The 22,233-nt window shown below is 44.5% G+C and overlaps 1 pseudogene; it reads left to right on the forward strand.

The window, feature by feature from the left end:
- The first annotated feature begins 497 nt into the window (after positions 1-497).
- The window catches only part of LOC138517056 (zinc finger protein 585A-like), a 363,846-nt pseudogene continuing 342,110 nt past the window's right edge, over positions 498-22,233 (forward strand).

The raw sequence follows: 22,233 nt of genomic DNA on the forward strand, positions 1-22,233 counted from the left end.
AAGCTTCAGTGTTAAGAATGTTTGCAAGCATCGTTGAAGTGTATACGTTTGGTGTCCAGTTGTCTTTTCTGCGTATTCAGGAACTGATTTTGAGAAGCCTGTTCGATAAGTGATGGCTTCCGTCCTGCAACCCCTTTGTGGTAACATCCAGTAACATATCCCAGGGAAACGGGATATCTGACAATGTTTGATGTGGAGTAAGAGAAGCATTTTTGTTTTTGCTCTTACTCCTGATAGAAGATATGTGAATGTTATTTTATACACATTCTGAATGTAAAGGTAATTTCTTTAAAGCATTTTGTGAAACACTTGTAAATGTGAATGGACAAAGTGTATCCTTGCGCTGAATATTTTAAAGGTTTGGTCATGGGAAAAATCATGTTTGTCACCAGAAATGATCTTCACAGGAGAAAGCTAATTTTGTGCTCTGAATTTGGAAAAAGATTCAGTGGAACGTTTCCTCTTTTTAAGCTCCTGACACAATAACCTGCCGAAAAACCTTACACATGCTCAGAATCTGGGAAAAGTTGCCATTTCAAGAACATACTTATTGCCGACGTGAGAACATAGGTAAAAACCCTTATCATTGCACTGAATTTTAAAATAGTGTCCATTTGCATGATACACTTGTCTGCCCCCAAAATATGCATACAGGTGAGAAACCTCATGTGTGCACTGAATGTGGCAAAGTGTTTGCACAGAAGGGACATTTTATTTGCCACCAGAGAACACATACAGGTGGGAAACCTCATGTGCCCACTGAATGTAGGAAAGTATTTGCTCAGAAGGGATATTTTATTCGCCACCAGAGAACACATACACGTGAGAAACCTCATGAGTGCACTGAATGTGGGAAACGGTTTGCTCAGAAGGGAGATCTTGCTAACCACCAGAGAACACATACAGGTGAGAAACCTCATGTGTGCACTGAATGTGGGAAACGGTTTGCTCAGAAGGGTCATCTTACTGGCCACCTGAGAACACATACAGGTGAGAAACCTCATGAGTGCACTGGATGTGGAAAGAGGTTTGCTCAGAAGGGATCTCTTACTATCCACCAGAGAACACATACAGGTGAGAAACCTCATGTGTGCACTGAATGTGGAAAAGGGTTTGCTCGGAAGTGGCAGCTTACTAGTCACCTGAGAACACATACAGGTGGGGAGCTTCACGAGTGCAGTGAATGTGGGAAAGGGTTTGCTCAGAAGCAAAATCTTATTCGCCACCATAGAACACATACAGGTGAAAAACCTCATGTGTGCACTGAATGTGGGAAACGGTTTGCTCAGAAGGGAGAGCTTGCTAACCACCAGAGAACACATACAGGTGTGAAACCTCATGTGTGCACTGAATGTGGTAAAGGGTTTTCTCAGAAGGGAGATCTTACTCTCCACCAGAGAACACATACAGGTGAGAAACCTCATGTGTGCACTGAATGTGGGAAAGGGTTTGCACTGAAGTGTCATCTTACTGGACACCTGAGAACACATACAGGTGAGAAACCTCATGTGTGCATTGAATGTGGGAAACGTTTTGCTGTGATGTCTCATCTTATTGTCCACCTGAGAACACATACAGGTGTGAGACCTCATGAGTGCACTAGATGTGGGAAAGGGTTTGCTCGGAAGGGAGATCTTGCTAAACACCAGAGAACACATACAGGTGAGAAACCCCATGAGTGCAATGGATGTGGAAAAAGGTTTGCTCAGAAGGGATCTCTTACTATCCACCAGAGAACACATACAGGTGAGAAACCTCATGCGTGCAGTGAATGTGGGAAAGGGTTTGCTGTGAAGGGAAAGCTTACTGGCCACCTGAGAACACATACAGGTGAGAAACCTCATGAGTGCACTGGATGTGGAAAAAGGTTTGCTCAGAAGGGAGCTCTTACTATCCACCAGAGAACACATACAGGTGAGAAACCTCATGCGTGCAGTGAATGTGGGAAAGGGTTTGCTGTGAAGGGAAAGCTTACTATCCACCAGAGAACACATACAGGTGGGAAACCTCATGAGTGCAGTGAATGTGGGAAAGGGTTTTTTGAGAAGGGAAAGCTTACTATCCACCAGAGAACACATGCAGGTGCGAAACCACATGTGTGCACTTAATGTGGCATAGGGTTTGCTCAGACGGGACATCTTATTAGCCACAAGAGAACACATACAGGCGAGAAACCTCATGTATGTGTAGAATGTGGGAAGGGTTTGCTCAGAAGGGATCTCTTACTATGCACTAGATAATGCATACAGGCTTTAATGTGCTTTCTCTAGGTGATTGTGCACCCCCCTCTTTCTGCCGTCTATCCTTCCACCCATGCCGACCCTGCACCTTAAGTTCTCGCCCTCTAGATGAGGTTTACCTGTTTTAGAAGGTAGCTGGGTGGTGCAGCCTTTTTGGTTTTAGCACCATATATCTGGAATGCCCTCTGTCTAAGATAGCACACCACCACAGACCATATGATTATCAGATGCTTGCTGACGACACATCTATTCTGGTTTGTCTTTCCTTAATTCTGATGGATTTTTTATGTTTTCATGCCCACCTGCTCTCTGAACCCATAAACCTTTGGGTGAATGAGTGCCATAGAGAATACATTTAAAGAAAAAAAGAAGACAGCTCTTGATTCCAGCCCTACAGATAAGCTGTGTATTGATAACATTTACTCCCCAAGAATTACTCCCATCATAAAAGTAGCAATACTCCCAACTACAAAATTGAAACCAATGGACACATAGGTGCCGGCCTTCCTGCTCTCACCCCTCAGCTCCATGGATATGCTCAGCCCAGTGATGCCAGCCATGCAGTGCCACTGGGAGGTGTTCTACCGGTATTACTGCCTGATTTGTAGAGGAACTGTAAAATAAAAGTGCATATTTTATTTTACATGAATTGCTAAACGCAAAGAAGCGTGGAAAAACAGTTAACAGTTATAAAATGTTTCTAATTAAGTAAAGAAATGCCTCAACAGGGTATGAGAAATATATTTAATTCCCTTAGGAAGTAATTTTACTTTCACCTTCTAAACCTCTGAATAAAAACCTTTTTAATTGACCTGGAGCCCTCCTTAACACACTGGGAGTAAGGTGCATTCTTGCATGGCTAATTAAACAAAGTTTGGCAAAACACATGTGAAAAGGCAATATTATTCAAGGGGAAAACATGGAGAATGGAATCCATGAACTGGAATCTCCAATATGACTCCAAAGGTCAGTTTCCGAGGAATGCGTCACCTCACCTCCTAAATGACCACCTCGCTGAACGCTGCAGCATATCCACTTTTGCAGTAAATTCTGCAGCACTTCAGTATCGTTTTCTCCTCTGGATCCCCTCTAGGGTATTGCACTATTCCCTATCTCTAGTGGAACACTCCTCTCCTCAGGGTCCCCTCTAGTGTATTGCACTATTGCCTATCCCTAGTGGAACACTTTTATCCTCTGGATACCCTCTAGGGTATTGCACTATTGCCTATCTCTAGTGGAACACTCTTCTCCTCAGGATCCCTTCTAGTGTATTGCACTATTCCCTATCTCTAGTGGAACACTCCTCTCCTCAGGGTCCCCTCTAGTGTATTGCACTATTGCCTATCCCTAGTGGAACACTTTTATCCTCTGGAGCCCCTCTAGTGTATTACACTATTGCCTATCCCTAGTGGAACACTCTTCTCCTAGGGATCCCCTCTAGGGTATTGCACTATTCCCTATCTCTAGTGGAACACTCTTCTCCTCAGGAGCCCCTCTAGAGTATTACACAATTGCCTATCTCTAGTGGAAAACCTGTCTCCTCAGGATCCCCTCTAATGTCTTACATTGTTGCCTCTCTCTTTTGGGGCAGAGTAAGATTAGTAGAGTGTTCCCTGGCCCAGGGTCTGCATATGGAGGTACTTTTGCATAAGGGGGGATGCAGGTCCACTGCTAAAGCACCATCTGATAAGAACTTGGTTTGGTGTGAAGGGCTTGGAGAAGATGTCAAGTGTTTCATTAAAAGATATGGAAATGTTTTTTAATAGAAAATGACATTTTAGGAATAGAATAGAAAGATCAAATTGAATAGAAATATTCACTGAGCTGTGAGGTAATAACATGTGTGCAAATCTGGAAATAAAATGGGCCCTTTCTGTCTGAAATGAAAGTGTTTTGGTATAATGATATCATTGCCGTTATCTCTGAATTCCTAGAAGGAATAGTGGACATAAATGATTCCCAAATTAAGTTGATCCTGGATAAACAGACATGTCGAATTTAAACCTTACCCACCTGAGTTCATAAATTGAATGAAATACTGATTAAAAGAATATTGAGCTCCAGCCAAAATGTCACTGGGCCTCATTACGAGTTTGGCGGTAGCCGTGCCTGTAACACAGGCATGGCTGCCGCCAAACCTGTGCTTTTACCGGCACCCACAAATAGGTAATTACCGGGTAATTGCCCTTTCACGGGTGCCGGTAATATGGAACTCCCCATTCCCATTTGAGCCCTAATAGGACTCAATAGGAATGGGGACCTCGGATACACCAGCAACGTTCTTAACGGTGCTGGTCCATCCGATGAGTTGTGCTCGCGGATGCCGGACTGCCCGCCAGGTCCAACCTGCAGCACTCGTAGTATGGCGGTCCGGATGCAACGGCACCAGTAAAATTACTGGTGCCGTTGTATCCGGACCTCAAGGGTCGTAATGAGGCCCACTGTGTTATATTAAAAATGCATTCTTGGTTGTATCTCAATTCGTATGTTAACTTATTAAGGGCATTACTACCTCCAAACTCGTGATGAGGCCCAAGGTCTTTGTTCTGGCCTCACTCTGGAGGAAGCTGCTTCCTGGAGCACATGTGAATAATTTGTTTTAAGTAGTGGGTTGGGTCTCGATTTCACTTTTATGTTGGAATGAATGTGATTTTCACCTTCTTACCTTCCTTATCTTATGTTTGTATTTCCTTGAGGTTACACCACTCTGACCACAGCTGGACTAATGGTATGTCTACTTTATTTAAATAATTCAGACAGCGTATGCTCCATCACAACCTATGATGAGTCCCTACTTGGGTGATCATGCTGGCTGCCACAGGCTGCCACGGTGGGTACAGCATGCGGCGCGCAGTATTACTCCATGCTTGCTGTACTTTGCATTTGCTGCTATGCACCTGCACTTTAATATGATCTGAATTCAAATAATGGTTTTGTGTGTTAAGCTGCATCAGCACTTCTTTGTTGCTGTATAGAACCGGCACCCTGTAAAGATCTGCATTTCTATATTATTTTTCATCATTTATGCCTTCAGCATGTACTTATTTTTGATGATTGCTTTTCGGCAGGTGTTGTGATGTTCGATGATGTATGATGATGTATGAGCGTTATGCTTATGCTAATCTTGTTATGCACAAGCATCTACTCTTAACCTTAGTTGTAATACTGCAGTTTTGTTCAGAAATTTGTCCCAGTCAGGAGTGGTACACCGGCAGACCTGGCGCCTTGGCTCCACATATCGGATGGCACACAGTCCTTGCGCAGCAAATCGCCCAACTGGTTGCACCACAACTTGTCCGGGAAGAGGGGACGCACAAACAATCCTTCTCATGTCACCCACCCTCTGGAACTTGATCCTGGTTTTGGCTAGGAATGCCCCCACAGTTTGCCAATTTTGCAAATCTCTGAAAACCTGGCTGACCAAGGACTAATCCCAATGGAAGCACATACCGATGCAAAGATCTCAACTAAGAGTACTGCACTACTGTTAAAAGATGCCCGCCCAAACGCTGGCCACACAAACATCGTACCGCACTCTGCTTCTCTCAAGCTCGGTCCACGCTTTAAACAATAAAATAAAAAACCTCCAAGACAGGAGGCAAAAAATATAAATTGTATTACGTGTCAAGGTTTTAAATATTACAATTTAACTTAATATTAAAACAATGCCTTATGTCTAAATCTCTTAGAAACTCATCATTAAGGTATAAAATAGATAAACACAAAACAAGAGCTGACCTCAATTACACCAAACTGTACTTCAAGGCATCATGAGATTTAGGGAATGACTGATTCACGCAATGGTGTCCTTGCTCACGTCTGGTCAAAAATATAAGACTGTTGAGAACTTTACTGTTTTATCTTGTTTTATATAAGAGTGCAGGCAGTGAAAAAAGATATGCATGATCACACCAGGCTGGTGATTGGAACTATTTAGCGCTTTATTAAATGCATTTTTTTTAACTTTTTTATTTTTATTGTATTAGCATTTAGCTTCAAAAGAAGCTTTTTACCATTTACAGTTTGAATTTAAAAAGAAAATTCCATTACAGTAAAAGCACATAATACAACCATTTCATCTAGTGAATACGAAACGGAAGGAGAAAAAAAAAGAGAATAAGGTTAAAGAAAACTAAAAAGCAAGAATAGGCAGCAGCACTTACTGTCACAATATGCAAAAGAGGCTCTTACCAATCTAAATTCACTTGTTTTCTTCAAGCTTTTTGAAAATGATTGATACCATCTTTCGCAAGGCAAACGTTACAGATAAGCTTGAACCCTGTAGCAATTGTAACCAAATGTCTTTCTTCGTTAGGGTTCGATTGGTCACGAAAAATCTGCCTAGTAGATTACGTCAGGTATCCATGACGCCCTGACAGCTCATAACAAGATGGCGGAGCATTTCCATCTTGTGACCACAGAGCCTGCATTTGTAGTCTCTAATGCTCTTCGGTTTCCTGGCTTCGAGAATTTCTTTTGTCGGGAAGATGTTAAAGCACAGTCTTAGAAATTGTTGTCGCAGCACAGCCGAAGGAAACTTGCTCAAATACAATGGAGTTGAGCCATGCTTATTCTGGGCTACACAGTATTTCCCATAAAGTTTGGACGACTGGGCAGAATTAGACGACTCAATCCAGTCGTACTCATACAGACGTTTTTTCACAAGGTCTGGATTTTCAATGAGTAGTATTTCTGTAGTGTCGATTGAGTCCAACAGACTCATGTATTTAATACTCCATTCGACGAGTAATTGCTCTTTTCCTGTTTTAAGCACCTGTCCCAACAACCCAAAGCCGCTATCTGGTGGGGGCAACAGGCATTTGCGGTAGAAGGATAGAGTTTTCCAACTAACATAGGTGATGAGAGAAGTAAGCCCAAACTCTTTCCTTATCACCGCCATCGGCATGCAATTAGGGAGATCGAGTACGGCTCTCCAAAGGAGATCCTATAGAATTTGGCACAGTTTCCAGCTCAGCTGGAGAGAACACTCGGCCCCAAAGGTCACAATAGGGACTACCTTCATGGTGTAAAAGCATAGCAAGGGTGCCAATGTGAATTTGCAGTATCTGCGTTTAATCAGTCTTGCCTGGGCTGTTAACATCTTCAGTTTACGCCTCAGCACTCCTTCTCTTGGGGCTTCACTGTAGCTTGCATTAATTGGTATATCTAAATAGAGCATTTTTGTTGTCTCTCGAATCTGGTCACCATTTATATACCAGCCCTTGAACTTAAATGATTTGCGCCTTAACTTACCAAGAATGAGCACCGCTGATTTGGTAGCATTTACTCTCAGATCATTGAGGACAGGAAAGATGCCAAGGCATCCAATTCATGCTGAAGCCCAATCAGAGTTTCATCCAGGAGAATAGCATCATCGGCATACAACAATCTGTTCATTGGGGTGCCTGCAATACATGGTGGAAGGCACCTAATATCTGTGATGGCTCTGAGATATACAATTTGAAGATGGCTGGGGCTAGGCGGCACCCTTGCTTGAGGCCCACTCCTGTTTTGATGAGATTTGCCTTATCACCCTTTTGGTTGAGTTTGATCTGGATGCTGGTATTGAAGTGAAGAGCCTCCATAGCCTCCCGTAAATCAACAGGACAGCCCCAGTCCCTTAACTTCAGCCAACGCTTCTCTCTTTTAACTGAGTCAAAAGCTTGTGACAAGTCCACTGATGCAAGGTATATGTTTTTACTGTGCTTCTTTAAAGTTCTCAGTTTCAGATAGTTGATTAGAAAAAGGTTCAACGATGTTCCAATTCCTTTTTCAAACCCAGCTTGCCAGCCATCCCGATTTTTGAAATCCCAGCTCCAATCCATAAGCTGATTCAAGACCAGGGCCGCAAAAAGCTTCCCAATAACATCCAAGAGGGCGATAGGTCTGTAGTTTGTTGCCACAAACCTATCTCCCTTCTTGAAGATTGGTACAATTGTAGATTTTGTCCATGTGGCCGGAATGGTACGTTTTGATTTCACCAAGAGAAAAAGGTGATGTAAAAAAGTTGCCCATTCCTCTGGATGCTATTTTAGGATCAAATTCGTAAGGCCATCGGGGCCTGCGGCTCTGGAGCTGCTGGAGGTTTTGATTAAGGAAAGAATATCCTCCTTTTCAGTCCCAAACTTCCAACTCGAGCACGAGTTCTCTATGGGCTTTGTTTCGTGAGAGTTGGGCTTTGAGAAAACCATGGAGAAGTGGCCATCCAGTCAGTCGCTGAAATAGCGTTGGTAATAAGACTTTGCTGAGGGCCATCCAACATGTTAAAGATTTGCCAGATTTCCTTCGAGTTTTTGGATGCGACCAGTTGCTGTATGTGTTCCGCATTAGATTGCATTCGGGATTGTCTGTATTGCTTCAACCAATTGTTATGCACTGTCCTGGCTTTCTTGACAACTGCATATGATACCAGCTGAGGTTTATTTTTTATGCGCTCTTTGTATTCGCTTTAGTTCTCTTTTTCTTGTGTCAACTTCATGGTCGAAGTTATATTTGTGGCAAAATCCCTTGAATCTACCTGCACCAATTTATTCACTGTAGATGGCCATAAACTGTGTATAGTCTATGGGCCTCATTACAACCTTGGCGGAGGACCATGATGCTATTAGCACCATGGTCCATGCCGCTAAGGTTGCAATTCCGCCATGGTGGATGGCGGAATTACCGCCCCATTCCAAGGTGAGTGGGGCGGTAATTCCCCATTCACCAATGGCCCCTTCCCCATTCCCATTTTTACCCCATAGGGCATAATGGGAATGGGGAAAGGCGATAATTACGGCACCGTAAAATACGGTGCCGTAATTATCGCCAAGGTCCCTTTGCGGCATGGCTTTTAATGCCTGCAAAAAGCAGGCGTTAAACAGCCATCCCACAAAGGGAACCTTGTAATCAGGCGTTAAGGGTCGGCGCCGTTTACGGTGCCGTAAACACTTTAACGTCTGAGTCGGAATGAGGCCCTATGTCTTCTGGCCTGCCATTATCCCTTAGATCTCTTGATAGTTTTGTTACATGGTTGCTCGATAGTCTCAGTCTATTCCTTCCTGACTGGACTTCCAGAATATCTTCTTCCGGTGCGAGCTGTATGTTGGCACCCAATTGGAGGCATAATTTCAGCATGTTATGGTCACTTTGTGGTGCATCAATGACTGTCAAGGCCACTACACTAGAATGGAAGTTATCGGAGGCGAAGAAGTAGTCCAAAATATTGGTTTCAGTCCCTCTCCTCCAGGTGGGGTTTGGTGGTATATCTCCTGATGTTGAGCCATTTTGTAATGAGGTGTTTCTTTACTGGAACTCTTTCCTAAACGACAACCCTCGTTTTTCCACTTCTTGTAAGTTGCTAGTGTAATGATTTATCAGGACACAACAATTGTTAAAACAGTGAATGTTTAGGTCCCCACATAGGATCACGTTCAGGTTGGAGTTATCAATCATTGCAGCGTCAACCTCCTCCAGCAGCTGGTCAAGGAAGTTCTTGGCTACTGGGTCATTGCAATCCCAGTACAGATTGCACAGGAGAATTGACCTTGTGACGTCATCCTCTCCAGTTTGATATTCCAGCAAGTGGACTTGAATTAGATGTGAAATATTTTTTGACCATGCTACTCTTAGTTTAGTTTGTTTATTTATAGAGCGCGGCCGAACCCTCGGGTAGCTGGGCACATAATCATGTGGACAACATAGTTACATATCGTTGCGTGAAACAAGAAGGGTACATACAATCAATGTTACAAAGTGGGTACAGTGCGAGAAGCAGATACAATAGCGCAAGAAGGACCAAGTTACATGGTAGTCCGTTTCAAAATATACTGGAGTCATATGATAGAACATGGTGGAGTGAGAAGACAAGGATGGTGCGTACGTAGGTTCCTAAATGTTTGGCAGTCTTAGACCACAACTCTCCTTAATTGCAGTCAGTAGGCCCACCATCGGTCTACCCTAAGGGCCCATAGTAGCCGGATTGAATAGGACGACAAAACCCTTGAGTGTTGGTTGAACACGCAGCCACGTCTCCTGGAGACAAATAACGTTAAAGTCTCTGAGTCGAATACTGCCTTCTCCCAACAAATGTTTGAAACCCTGCGTATTCCAGCAGCCCAAATGAACATAGTGCAGGGGTTTATTATTTCGTGGGCCCTGTCATTATGATCTTCGGGCCAATGTGCTGGCCAGCCAATCCCAGTTGTCCCCATCCTTAATATCCATGGGCCCCTGTGGTGCACCAACTGAATTATTTGACGATTTAGAGTTATTAATCATAATTCAGAACTTTTCATGGGTTTTGCTCAGCCCTTCATCACTTAGAGTTTTGTTTATACTCGGGGGCCAATTACCTTCGCCATTGCTTTTCTTCCCACTCCCTGGTCTTGAGTTGTTGTTGGTTTGGCCATTTTTGGCCGGCAACCGAGCATGCAATTTTTCCTTTTCTCTTCTTTCTCGGTCCGAGGTTGGTATGGCCTTTAGAGAAAATCCCCTATTTTTCATCAGGTCAGTATTTTGCAGTAGTAGTATTTCCACTTCCGTAGATACAAGATGCAGTAGACATTGTCATGATTAGAGTCATCCGGAAACTCTACTAGCAGGAGATCCTTGTTATTAAATCCAGAAAGTGTATTAATACTATGAAAGAGCCTCAGAGTATTCGCTCTATTTAAAACAAGGTTATCTTGAATGCAAAGGATTCGGCTTAATGCCATGCAATTGGTAGCTGATGTAGTCTCCTTCAAGGTGTTATTCTCATGTTTCCTGTTATCCACGGTCTAGTTCCTATTTGACCATTTTGGTTGTTTATCAATTGCCCTGCTATTATGTTCCAACTTCATGAATCTTCTGCCCACCAATGGCGGGCTGTCCTCTCTAAAGGATCTGTTTGTGTGAACTCTGGGTACAACTCTTGTTTTAGAACAAGGGATTGCAGTCAAGGTCGGGGGTGGTTTTTGTTGATCCTCGCAATCAGAATCACTTGATGTTTCACCGTCGATACCCTCAAAATTGATGGCCTCCAATAGGATGCTAGGCGAGGATACCCAGGCGTCGTTGGTTATCAGTGCCTTAAAGCGGTCTTCCAAGGAGGTATCTATTTCGTGGACCTCATCCCAATCAACGGAGTACACAGAGAGATTCGTTAGATCCTCCCAAGTCTACGGAATTTGAAACGTTTTTTGGATTTGTTGTGTTGTTTAGGTCAATTGGGGTCTTTCTAGTTTCCTGTGTGAATTCATCAGAATTCACGCTTGTAAAAGAATCTTCGTTTAGATACATATTTTGGGGTATTTGGGTCCCATCTTGCCCGTTTCCCTGTTTATGAGCGAAGTCATTGAAGTTCTTTATAACTAGAGGTGTACCTCGTTTTTGTCTTTTGCCAATTTTTTGGGCAAAATTCACGTGTTTAATTTGTTTGTTGGGCTGTGGACATTTCTTTCCCGGGCCAGGCTTTCCTATGGGGCCGTTTCCTATGTCACCACCATTTATGAAGATGTCGTAGGTTTTCGAAGACGAAGGGGAAGCTACTGCAAGTGGCCCAATAGTCTCAGTAGTTTCAGCTGGCAAGAGGTCATCCCTAACACCCTCAGTTTCCTTTGGGTTGCTGAGATTCCCCCCATTGTCGCAGATCCCTCAATTTTGTCTCTTGGAGGGGATCTGCTTTGAGGTCCCAGGGACCTGTTTGTCCTCTACTCCAACGAGGTTCCATTCCCCTGCGGGAGGCATGAAGACATCTGAAGGTACTCTCCTGCGTGTTCCTTTGTTGTTTGGTTTTAGGGTCTTCTTATTACCTTCCCGAGAGGATTTATCAGTGCCATCAGGGTTGTCCACTACTAAGGTGGGGCTAGTTGCTGGAATTGGTAAAGTTGTTATAGCACCCAAGTTTGTGTCAGTTCCCCCAAGGCTTGCAGGTGTATTACTTGAGGCTGTGTCAAAAATTGTACCATTTTGGATGGTGCTTGACATAGTCTCCTTTTTTCCTTGTCTTTAATCAAGGGTTCCAGAATAGTCTTCAACAAGTTTGCAATGTATTCATCTTGCTTATGCTTGTTTTCATCCTTCCACAAAAATCATTTTAGTGTGGAGCATAGCAATCAAGGTGGATTGATCTTTTAGTTGATCGGCAATGCTTTCATACAATTTCATAAAGGGGCTCATGGTGACAGAGAATGCTGCAATCATGTTGGCATCTAGGGTTGCACTCATAGATGACTTATCCTCCACCTGAGCAGCGATCATGTCCAATAATAGATCTTCATCTGATATAGACACGTTAGACCTCACGTCAGCCTCCGTCGATGTGGAGAGCCTACAGCGTTTCCTTGGGCAACTTGCCCCAGAGAAAGCTGAGGATCTGAAGGCCTTAGATGTTTTACTGTAGATGTGTTCTTCTTCCTCACACTGGGCTGGATTTCATCATCTTCACAGTTGTTCACTCTCTTGTCTGATCGAAATGGAGAGGTTGGAGTCTTTGGTTTGTCGATGGCAAGGGCTGGTTCCTTCTCACCAAGAGGCTCCAAGCCCAAGTTACCCAGATTTTTCTCTGCACAGTTTGTAGTAACATGTTGAGTCATCGAAGTTTGTTTTATTTTGCCAAGCATAACATCTTATTTTATCTGATGATGTAAGGCACCCCCCCCTTTTACTTGAGCCGAATGACCCAACAGTAGATTGCATAGAAATTGGAGTACTCAAGAAGGTGCCACTTGGCACATAGCGTGAGTTCCCAAAATGGGAGCCAAAACTTAATTTTGTATTTGTATTTGTATTTATTTTATTTGTATAGCGCACCAGGCCCAAAGGCAACCGGGCGCATATCTTCAAACAGTAATAACAGAGGTTACAGTTCAGGTTACAATCGCATAAGTGTCAATCAGTCATTTGCATGAGTGGAGGCAAAAAGTACATGAAGAGTGCAGATAGGTAGGCGAAGCAGGAAACATGCATAAAAAAATAGTGACGATCATAAGGTCTAAGAGAAGGATTGGATCGGTGTGGTAGCAAGCCAAAGCTTAGCTCTGTATTTGAATAGGTTCAGTGAAGGTAGATTTCTGATGGTGAGTGGCAGTGTGTTCCACAGTTTGGCAGCCAGCACTGGGAAGCTGACACCTCCGGCTGTTTGCAGCTTGTATCTGGGGATCATGAGGCCTTGTGTTTGAGCCGATCTAAGTGTCAGTGATGGAGTGTACTGGGTGAAGCGTGAGGCTAGGTAGATGGGGGCCTGATTATTTACACATTTGTAGGTAAGGGCTAGAGATTTCAGTGATACCCTCTGGGTAACTGAGAGCCAGTGCAGGTTCTTCCTAGTTTCAGAGATGTGTGCTGATCTGGGAATGTTGAGGGCCACCCTGATAGCATTGTTTGGGTAATATGAAGTTTGTTGAGGTTGTGTTGGTTGGTGCCTTGGTAGAGTGTGTTTCAATAGTCCAGTTTGGACATAACCAGTGTCCTGGCAAGGATGATACAATTCTGAGTGGAAAGGAATGGCCGGCAGGCTGTGATCAGCTTGCAAGTGTAAGCCGAAGCAGAAACAACTGCGTTAGTTTGCCTCTTTAGGGAAAGTGTAGAATCTAGGTAGATACCCAAGGTTTTAGTATCTTTGGATACTTTGATGGTGTTGCCATCGATGTTGAAAGAGCTGAACGATGGGTTTAGCTTATTAAGTCTCTGTTGTGTACCCAGGATGAGGAGCTCTGTCTTCTCATCGTTAAGACAGAGCTCATGTTGGGCCATCCACACTTGGATGACTTGGTATATGTTATTCAGGGCTTTAGAGTCTGAAATGTAATCACCAGCGATGGGAATGAGTATCTGGGTGTCATCTGCATAGTTCGTGTAGGTGACGCCCAGATAGTCAAACACATCAAACAGAGGTTTGGTGAAAACATTATAGAGTGTGGGGGGAGACACGGGAACCCTGAGGGACTCCGCAAGGGACTGGCGTTGGGTCTGCTGATGAAGTGGGAGACAATACTCTCATGTGTCTGTTGTCTAGGAAGTACCCGATTCAATTAGTGGCGTTGTTGGAGAAATGTGCAGCAGATTTCAGGTGGTGGCAAAGGATTTGGTGATTAACCAAGTCGAAAGCTGCAGATAAGTCCAGCAGGAGTAGTAGGGCCAGTTTGCCATTGTCCTTTAAGTCCTCGATTTGGGTTTTGAGGTCTAAGAGGGCTGTTTCTGTCCCGTGCTTCGGTCTGAAGCCCGATTGTCTTGTACCGAGAAGATTATTGGTTTCCAGATAATTCTGTATCTGTAGGTATGCTGCTCTGTCTAATATTATTAGGAGAAATGGGACCGTAGGGATGGGTCTGTAGTTTGAAGGTATCTCTGGGTCTAGAGTCGTTTTTTTAGTAGAGGGGTGACCCAGGCATCTTTCAGATTGTTGGGGACCATTCCTGATTGAAACGAGGGATTGATAAAGGTGGTTATGAAAGGAGCGAGGTCGTGTGCCGGCTCCTTAATAATAGGTGCAGGACAGGAGTCACCTTGGCAGTTGGAAGGTTTTAAGTTACAGATGATTTTTTCAACCTCCGGGGTGGTGAGTGGCACAAAGCTGAATGGCAAATGGGAGAAAGTGGTGGCCTTATTAGGCGTCGACAATTTGGTTAGGGGGGCGGTGAGAAGGGAGTTTTTTTTGGCGTTGATTTTGGATTGCAAGGTGGTTATTTTGGTGAGAAGGGCATTTTGGATGTTGTTGCACCACGTATCGTCTTTGCTGCAGGTATCAGGGACGGGAGAAGGGGATTCTAATTCTTTAAGAATTTTAAATAGCTCCTTCGTGTTTGATTCGGCTTGAGATATACACTGGTTGTACGTCTCTTTTTTGGCTTGTAGTATTGCTTCCTTGTAATTAAGTGAAGAGATGAGAAGGAGGTCTTTGTTGGCCTCGCAAGGACGACTTTTCCAACGTGCTTCAGCATTACGTTTTTCTTTGCGCAGGACTCTAACTTGCGGGGTGAACCAGGAGTTCAGATGAGCTCGTTGTTTGGCTTTCCGTAGTTTGAGCAGTGCTATAGTGTCAATGGCTTTGAGCAGTGTTTGGTTGAATGTGTCTACTAAAACGGTAGGATCATTATGCTGGAGAGCGCAGTTGTTCAGAATGGGAAGGATGAGAGGGTGTAGTTTGTCCCTAGTAATGTCCTTTTTGTTTCCTTTTAAGCTACTGGGTTTGCAGGCTGGTCGATTTAAGGCGCCTCTATATGGGTTTTTGAAGGGTTTCTGCACCAATGGCTTAGGTACATCGTTGGGTAAGTCTGTTTCACAGGGCAAGGCAGCCTTTTGCAGAACATCTTCCTCTTCTATAGTAACAACTATCACCTTGTTAGGTTGAGAGGGGCCTATGTTGTTTGAATCCTTATGGATCGAAAGGCAACTGTCTGGAGTCTCAGATGACTCTGTAATGGTCACCTCTGGGCCATTGTTAGGCAGAATCACCTGCAGTACCCTTTGGGAACACTACAGGCAATTAGGACTACAAGTGTAAGCACAATTTCACCTTTGGTACAAGCCTTTACAATACAGTAAAGTGGTAGCGATGGCTGAGCAGCCAGACTTATCTCAAGAGTTTAAGTGAGCAGTAGAACAAGTTACACAAAGGACCAATAAATATTACAGTGATTCAAACATACACTTACTCAAGGTTTCTTGGTAAAAGAATATACATTTATTTACACATTGAATTAGGAAACATTACACTAGCACAAGCAGCTCAATATCACACACTAATAAACCACAAAAATCCAACCGGAAAGTAAATGAACACGTTTAGCTCCAAAAAGAAGTGGGAGTAAAATGGCACTTCAGATACTTAGAAAAGGGAGGAAAAGACAAGGGGCCTCATTCCGAGGCTGGCGGTAATGGTTAACGTTCACCGTTAATGGCAACGGTGACCGTTAACACTTACCACCATATTCCGAGTTCCCTTTTGCGGGTTGGCATTTAACGCCTGCTTTTAGCAGGCGTTAAAAATCCAACCCGCAAAGGGTCCTTGGAGTAAATTACGGCACCGTAATTTACGGTGCCGTAATTTACTCCTTCCCCATTCCCATTGAGCCCTATGGGGGCAGGAATGGGGATGGGGAACCGGTATGGTGAATGGGGAATTACCGGTCCCTCCAACCTTGGAATGGACCAGTAATTACTCCATTCACCATGCCGGATTTCCATGGAGTAAATAGCTCCATGGTTGCTTCCCATGGTGCTATTTACTCCATGGATAGCGCCAGCCTCGGAATGAGGCCGAAGGTTATAAGAATAGACAGCCCAAATACATTAACAGGCAGGGCAAAGGGTTTCAGTTAAATACAACCAGCAATTCTTCTCAACAGGCCTGGGCCAAAGTCAATGGTGCAGAGTCTTTTGTATAGGATGGCACAGTTCTGGTATAAAACGGTAAAGTCTTTGCCACAGATTGTCAAAGGATTTGGCTAGGCGAAAAGTTTGACAAATGTTTAGAGAAGGACGAACCTTCAAAGTTGAGAAAAGTTTCACGCACTTTCTCGATGGCCGAAAATATTTCCGGACCGCGTTTGCACAGTGCCTTGTAAATGAAGAAGAGCTGTAGCTGAGGCCTTTGTTCCTGGCAGGTCTTGCAGTTCCTGAACTTCAGTAGTGCGGACAGGAAGGAGGATGTCGAGAGGTTCCTGCACTGCCCAGGGATGAAGCCAAAGCTGTAGCAAGACGTCGCCTTAAGGTGTGAGTGCCTTAAAGACCATGAACTGGTTTCCTTCCCACTCTGCTGAAAATTCGACCAGAAAAATCACGGTAGTTGATCTAAACCACTGCCACCAGCCATTTAAAAGAGGAAAAGGTAACATTCTGCTGTTACATGAGTGTTTTGACTCAGGGGAAGCTAAGCAACCCCTCCAGCACTCTATAGGAAGATAGTGTGTGTTGGGTCAGTAAATTTAAAAAGACTAGTAAAGCCAATTTAATTTTACATGCTCTGGGAGACGGTAGTCAGTCCCAGAGAAGGTATTTAAACCTTGGGGTGTCTGAAAGACACCCCTGTGCTGTTAGGGAGAATTAGTTGGATTTCTAGGATTTATCTTTTTCACCTGGTAAGAGTGTGAGCCTTTTTTCCCACTATTACATGTGTTTTGCTGTGTGTGTTTAACATGTTTGTGTTCATAAACTGTGGAGCTTCACCTACTCCATAGGCATCATCTTTTTACTGTGTGTTACTTACTTCAGTGCAGTGACACAGGGTTGTCTTTTTTCAGACTTCCCAACTCCGACTCCATTTTCTGGGACTGACTACTGTCTCCCAGAAACATGTAAAGTTGCCATTGACTTTATTAGTCTTTTAATCTCACAGACCCAGTACAAACTATCTTACATAGCATTCTGGAAAGGGTTAATAGTTATCCCTTTTTGTCTGTTTTTCATAGAACATTGTTTCGTTCCCTTTTCATGAAGACTTGGCTGGTGGCAGTGGTAACTACCCTATATTTCCTACTGCGGTTATCTTAAATAACCCTGGTAGTGTTTTAGGCTATCTTAGTAGCCTCGAACTTAAACCCGCTGGTCCATATGGATTTTTGTACGGTTCCGGATGGGTTTAGTCGCCATTTCTTTTTGTAAAAGTCTTTCTCGTGTCTTACTCTGCACGCCAAACCAGGTTTGATTCCTTTGTTCGCCGTCCTTTCGTGGGCTTCTACACAGAAGCCCTCCTTAGGCGCCTGAATGTCTGAGGGGGACAGGATGTGAGGGAGGGGTTTGAGACTCCCTGCACAGGGTCTCCTTGGAGACCCATGTCACACTCTGGTATGATTGGCTGTGGTGACTGTCCTGGCGGGACAGCCACCCTGGTGGGTGATTGACAGCTAGGCTGTGTGAATGGGGGAAAACTGCATAAAAAGCAGGTCTCTTGGGCTTGGAAGTCAGAGTCACCACTGGAACCAGAGAACCAAAGAGAAGCTGGAAGAAGAGGACCCTTACCACGACTGAACCTCCCGGTGAAGCTGTGCTGCAGGTCCGAATCTCCAAACTTCGTCGACAGGGAAGATCTGCAAGGAATCTTCTCCCCTTGAGCTGGTGGGACCAACCGGTTTGCCAAACTGCAAGCCAGACCTCCCTCCTCTGGTCGAATTTGCTGTACAGAGCTACAGTGAACCGGATAGCCAGGAGGAACGGACCCTGCTTGGGTTTTAAGGAGCGCACCTTTTATTTGTCGTTTTGCTCTGCTGCTGGTTTCTTCCCTGAGCAGTGCAGGACCCTCCAGTCTTCCTCCTTCATGTCAGTCCGACAGTCGCTTCAGGAACAGTGAGCCTGCAGGATCTGCCAGGAACGCCTGCCTCAGCTACAGCATTCATCTGCTTTTAAGGTACTGTGCTAACCCGGTTGTTCTTTTCGTGCAGCCTCTGTGAAAGTGTGTGAAACCTTTCGCCAAACCGAGGGCTTTCTTTAAAGTAACTTTTCGTCCGACCAATTTCGTTCTGAACTCTTGGAAAAGATTTAACTGCAAACTACCTTGAACTGTGTGATCCTCTGCATAAGACTTTGATCCATTGACAAACAGCAACATAAGGGTAAACCACAGGGAAAACCGAATCAGGCTAATGTACCATCTGGACCCAAACCAGATGGAGGTCAGAGCAAACACCCATTCATCAAGACATTTGGGAAATGTTATGTTTGTGGGTCAACTGGCCAAACCTCAAAACCTCTCCATGTAAAGGGGACATATGCCCACCCAAGCTCATCAAGGACTGCGCTGACCGCCTCGCCCCACTATTCACATCCTTCATCAATGCATCATTCAAAACAGGCATTATCCCTGCCAGTTTCAAAGAGGCCTGGGTCCGCCCACTCCTCAAAAAACCAACCCTCGACCCTCTACAACCTAATAACTACAGAGCAATAACCACTGTGCCATTCCTCCTGAAATTACTGGATAAAGCTGCCCACTGCCAAATCCAACATTTTCTGGAAACCTACTCCATCCTAGGAACCAGACAATCGGGTTTCCAAAAAGGACATGACACTGAAACCGCTTTTGTGGACCTAAAGAACCATATCACCCAAATCATGGACAAAAGGCAAGCCTGCTTTGCTGCTGCTCCTAGATCTCTCAGCCGCTTTCGACCTGGCTGACCACAAGACTCTCACATCACACCTCACACACTCAGCTAACTTCTCCAAAGAAGCAGCTCTCTGGGTCACCTCTTTCCTAGAAGGAAGAGCCATGAAGGTATTCTCAGATGTAGCAAATGCTGAACCTACCACAATCCACTGCGGAGTCCCTCAGGGATCCTGTACAGCGCCACATTATACTACCTGTTCACGAAGCCCCTCTTCGACAAGTTGGACTCTCTTGGTATCGCGTATACGAATTACGCTGACAATACCCAAGTACTTCTACCACTCTCTGGTTCTTACCACAAAGACGCCAAGCCACTCCACATGATATACACCACCATCTAGGCTTTGGATGGCAGTAAATGGCCTCTGCCTAAATGGGGAAAAGACAGAGATCATGATACTAGGCTAAAAGAACACCCTAACCAAACTTGACAAATGATATGCCAACTTCACCATTGAGCAAAACAATGCTCTCTGTGCAGCCCTCAGCATCCCAAGAAGGGAACACATCTCCCAGGCAAGACATTCAGCTCACTGGCTCCCTGTCAAAAAACGCATCACTTTCAAAATCCTCACCCTCGCACACAAATGCCTCACACATTCCGCACCTTCATACCTATCTGAGACCATCTCCAAGCCCTCCTCCACATGCCCCACCAGAACACAATACTCCAACCAACTCGGATGAGCCCACGTATTAACAGAGCCAAAGCCGATGGGTTAGGTTTCCCATATATTGCTGCAAAGCTCTGGAATGCACTACCCACAGACATTAGAGCAGAAAACTCACTCCTGGCATTTCGCAGGAAACTCAAGACCCAACTCCTTGCGCAATAAATTGTAACATATCTGTAAATATGTATACATCATATGTAAAAACAGCAGATCTACTGTAAGTTTATGCCTCATCATGTATATGTAACTAAGCCATGTATGTAACTAAGATATGTATGTAACAATCGCCACGATGCCCAAGGGCTGATGTGCGCTCTACAAATCTGAATAAATAAATAAATAATAAATAAACATGTGAAAGGGGATCCCAGATGTAAGGGTAAACCTTCAGGGGTCCACACTGTCTCCTTAGCCTTCTCCCCAGTGGAAGATGTACCTGTGTCAAGTGGAAGCTTTCACCTACTGGCTGATGAACCCATGAACGTCTCAGCTAGTGTTTCTTTAGTGTCCCTGGGCTTGTGGGAACAACAGAATTTAGATGTCTATAATTCCATCCCAGATAATACTAAAGAGTATTATAAAGATAGTGTTCTTGTGAATGGCCAGGAGACTCCTGCCATCAGAGACACTGGAGCCAGCATAACTGTGGTGGATGAATCATTTTTCTTTCTTTTTTTTTGTGTTTAATTGTATTACAATTTTTAAAAAATCATTCTCTTGCTTTTTTTAAGGTGGAGGATCTTACTAAGGCACCCAAACGCCTCACCAAGTTAGCTGGAGGCCCTGTGCAAATGCTTCCCCAGTTACCAGCTCTCATCCAGTGTAATGATATGACTGTCAAAATACCTGTTAGTGTGCAGAGTGAAGTGCCTGGGAGTGTCCTGTTCGGTAATGACCTGAAATCTCTTGGAGTTGTGTCTATGTGTCTAGTACCCCCCAGGCCTCCCAGTAAAAGGAAACAGGAGCTCACTAGGCCTGCAAGGGAGAGGACCTTGAGAGGCTCTCCAGAGGAGTTGATAGAGGAAAGAGGCAAAGGGGAAACCCAAGACCTCAAGGAAAAAGACAGATGGCAGCCCTGTGCTACCAACAAGGACATCCCCAAGATTGTCCAAAGTCACACCTGTGACTCCTCCACCTGCTGAGGCAGAGTGTGAGGTACAACCTTGTATGGTTGATCCAGTTTCTGAAGAGTCAGTTCTGGAGGAAGACACTGTTTTGGTTGGAGATCTTGACCCTGTTGACCATCCTGAGCTGCAGTCCTTACTGTCAGAAGGTGGACCCAACAGGGCAGACTTCAGCAGAGGACAAAGAGAGTGTCCTACTCTCGAAGGTCTTCGACAACAGACTGCTTCTCAACTTGATGGGCAAGAAGTTGCAAAGCATAGGTTGAGCTGAGAAGATGGCCTCTTCTACAGTGAACCGACTAAGTCTATCCCTGGGGACTGCAAAATAATTGTAGTGCCCCTAGCCAACAGACTCCAGTTCCTACAGTTGGCCCATGAGATACCTTTGGCTAGTCATTTAAGTTTTAAAATGACCACTGAAATGCTCTCCTTATACTTCTACTGGCCTAAGATGGGTTCAGAAGTTGACATATTCTGTAGGAGCTGTCACACTTGCCAAACCTCTGGCAAGAGTGGAGCCAAGAATGTGGAACCCCTGGTGCCTCTCCCAGTGGTGGGAGTTCCTTTTGAGAGGGTGGGCATCGACATTGTTGGTCCCCTTGACCCCTCACATCTTCATGGAACAGGTGTATCCTGTTTGTAGTAGACCATGCTACTAGATACCCAGAAGCAATACCTATGAGGACTGTTACGGCTCAGGCTGTGGCTAAGGCTCTACTTGGTATCTTTACCAGAGTAGGGTTTCCTAAGGAAGTGATATCCGACAGGGGATCCAATTTTATGTCCCACTCCATGCAAGCCATGTGGAAAAACTGTAGTGTCACTTACAAGTTCTCTACCGCCTACCATCCACAGACAAATGGACTGGTAGAAAGGTTTAATCGTACTATGAAGAGCATGATAGGTGCTTTAGAGGAACCCCTTAAAAGAAAGTGGGACTGTCTACTGCCATACCTTCTCTTTGCTTATATGGAAGTCCCTCAGAAGGGAGTTGGTTACAGTCCCTTTGAACTTCTCTATGGCCATCCAGTCAGAGGTCCATTGGCCCTGATTAAGGAGGGGTTGGAGAGTGCTCCTTCCCCCAAGCCAGTCAGAGTGACAGACTATGGGCCTCATTACGACTTTGGCGG

The sequence above is a fragment of the Ambystoma mexicanum genome, chromosome 6q (assembly GCF_040938575.1).
Source record: "Ambystoma mexicanum isolate Mex_15411 chromosome 6q, UKY_AmexF1_1, whole genome shotgun sequence".
NCBI lineage: Eukaryota > Metazoa > Chordata > Amphibia > Caudata > Ambystomatidae > Ambystoma > Ambystoma mexicanum.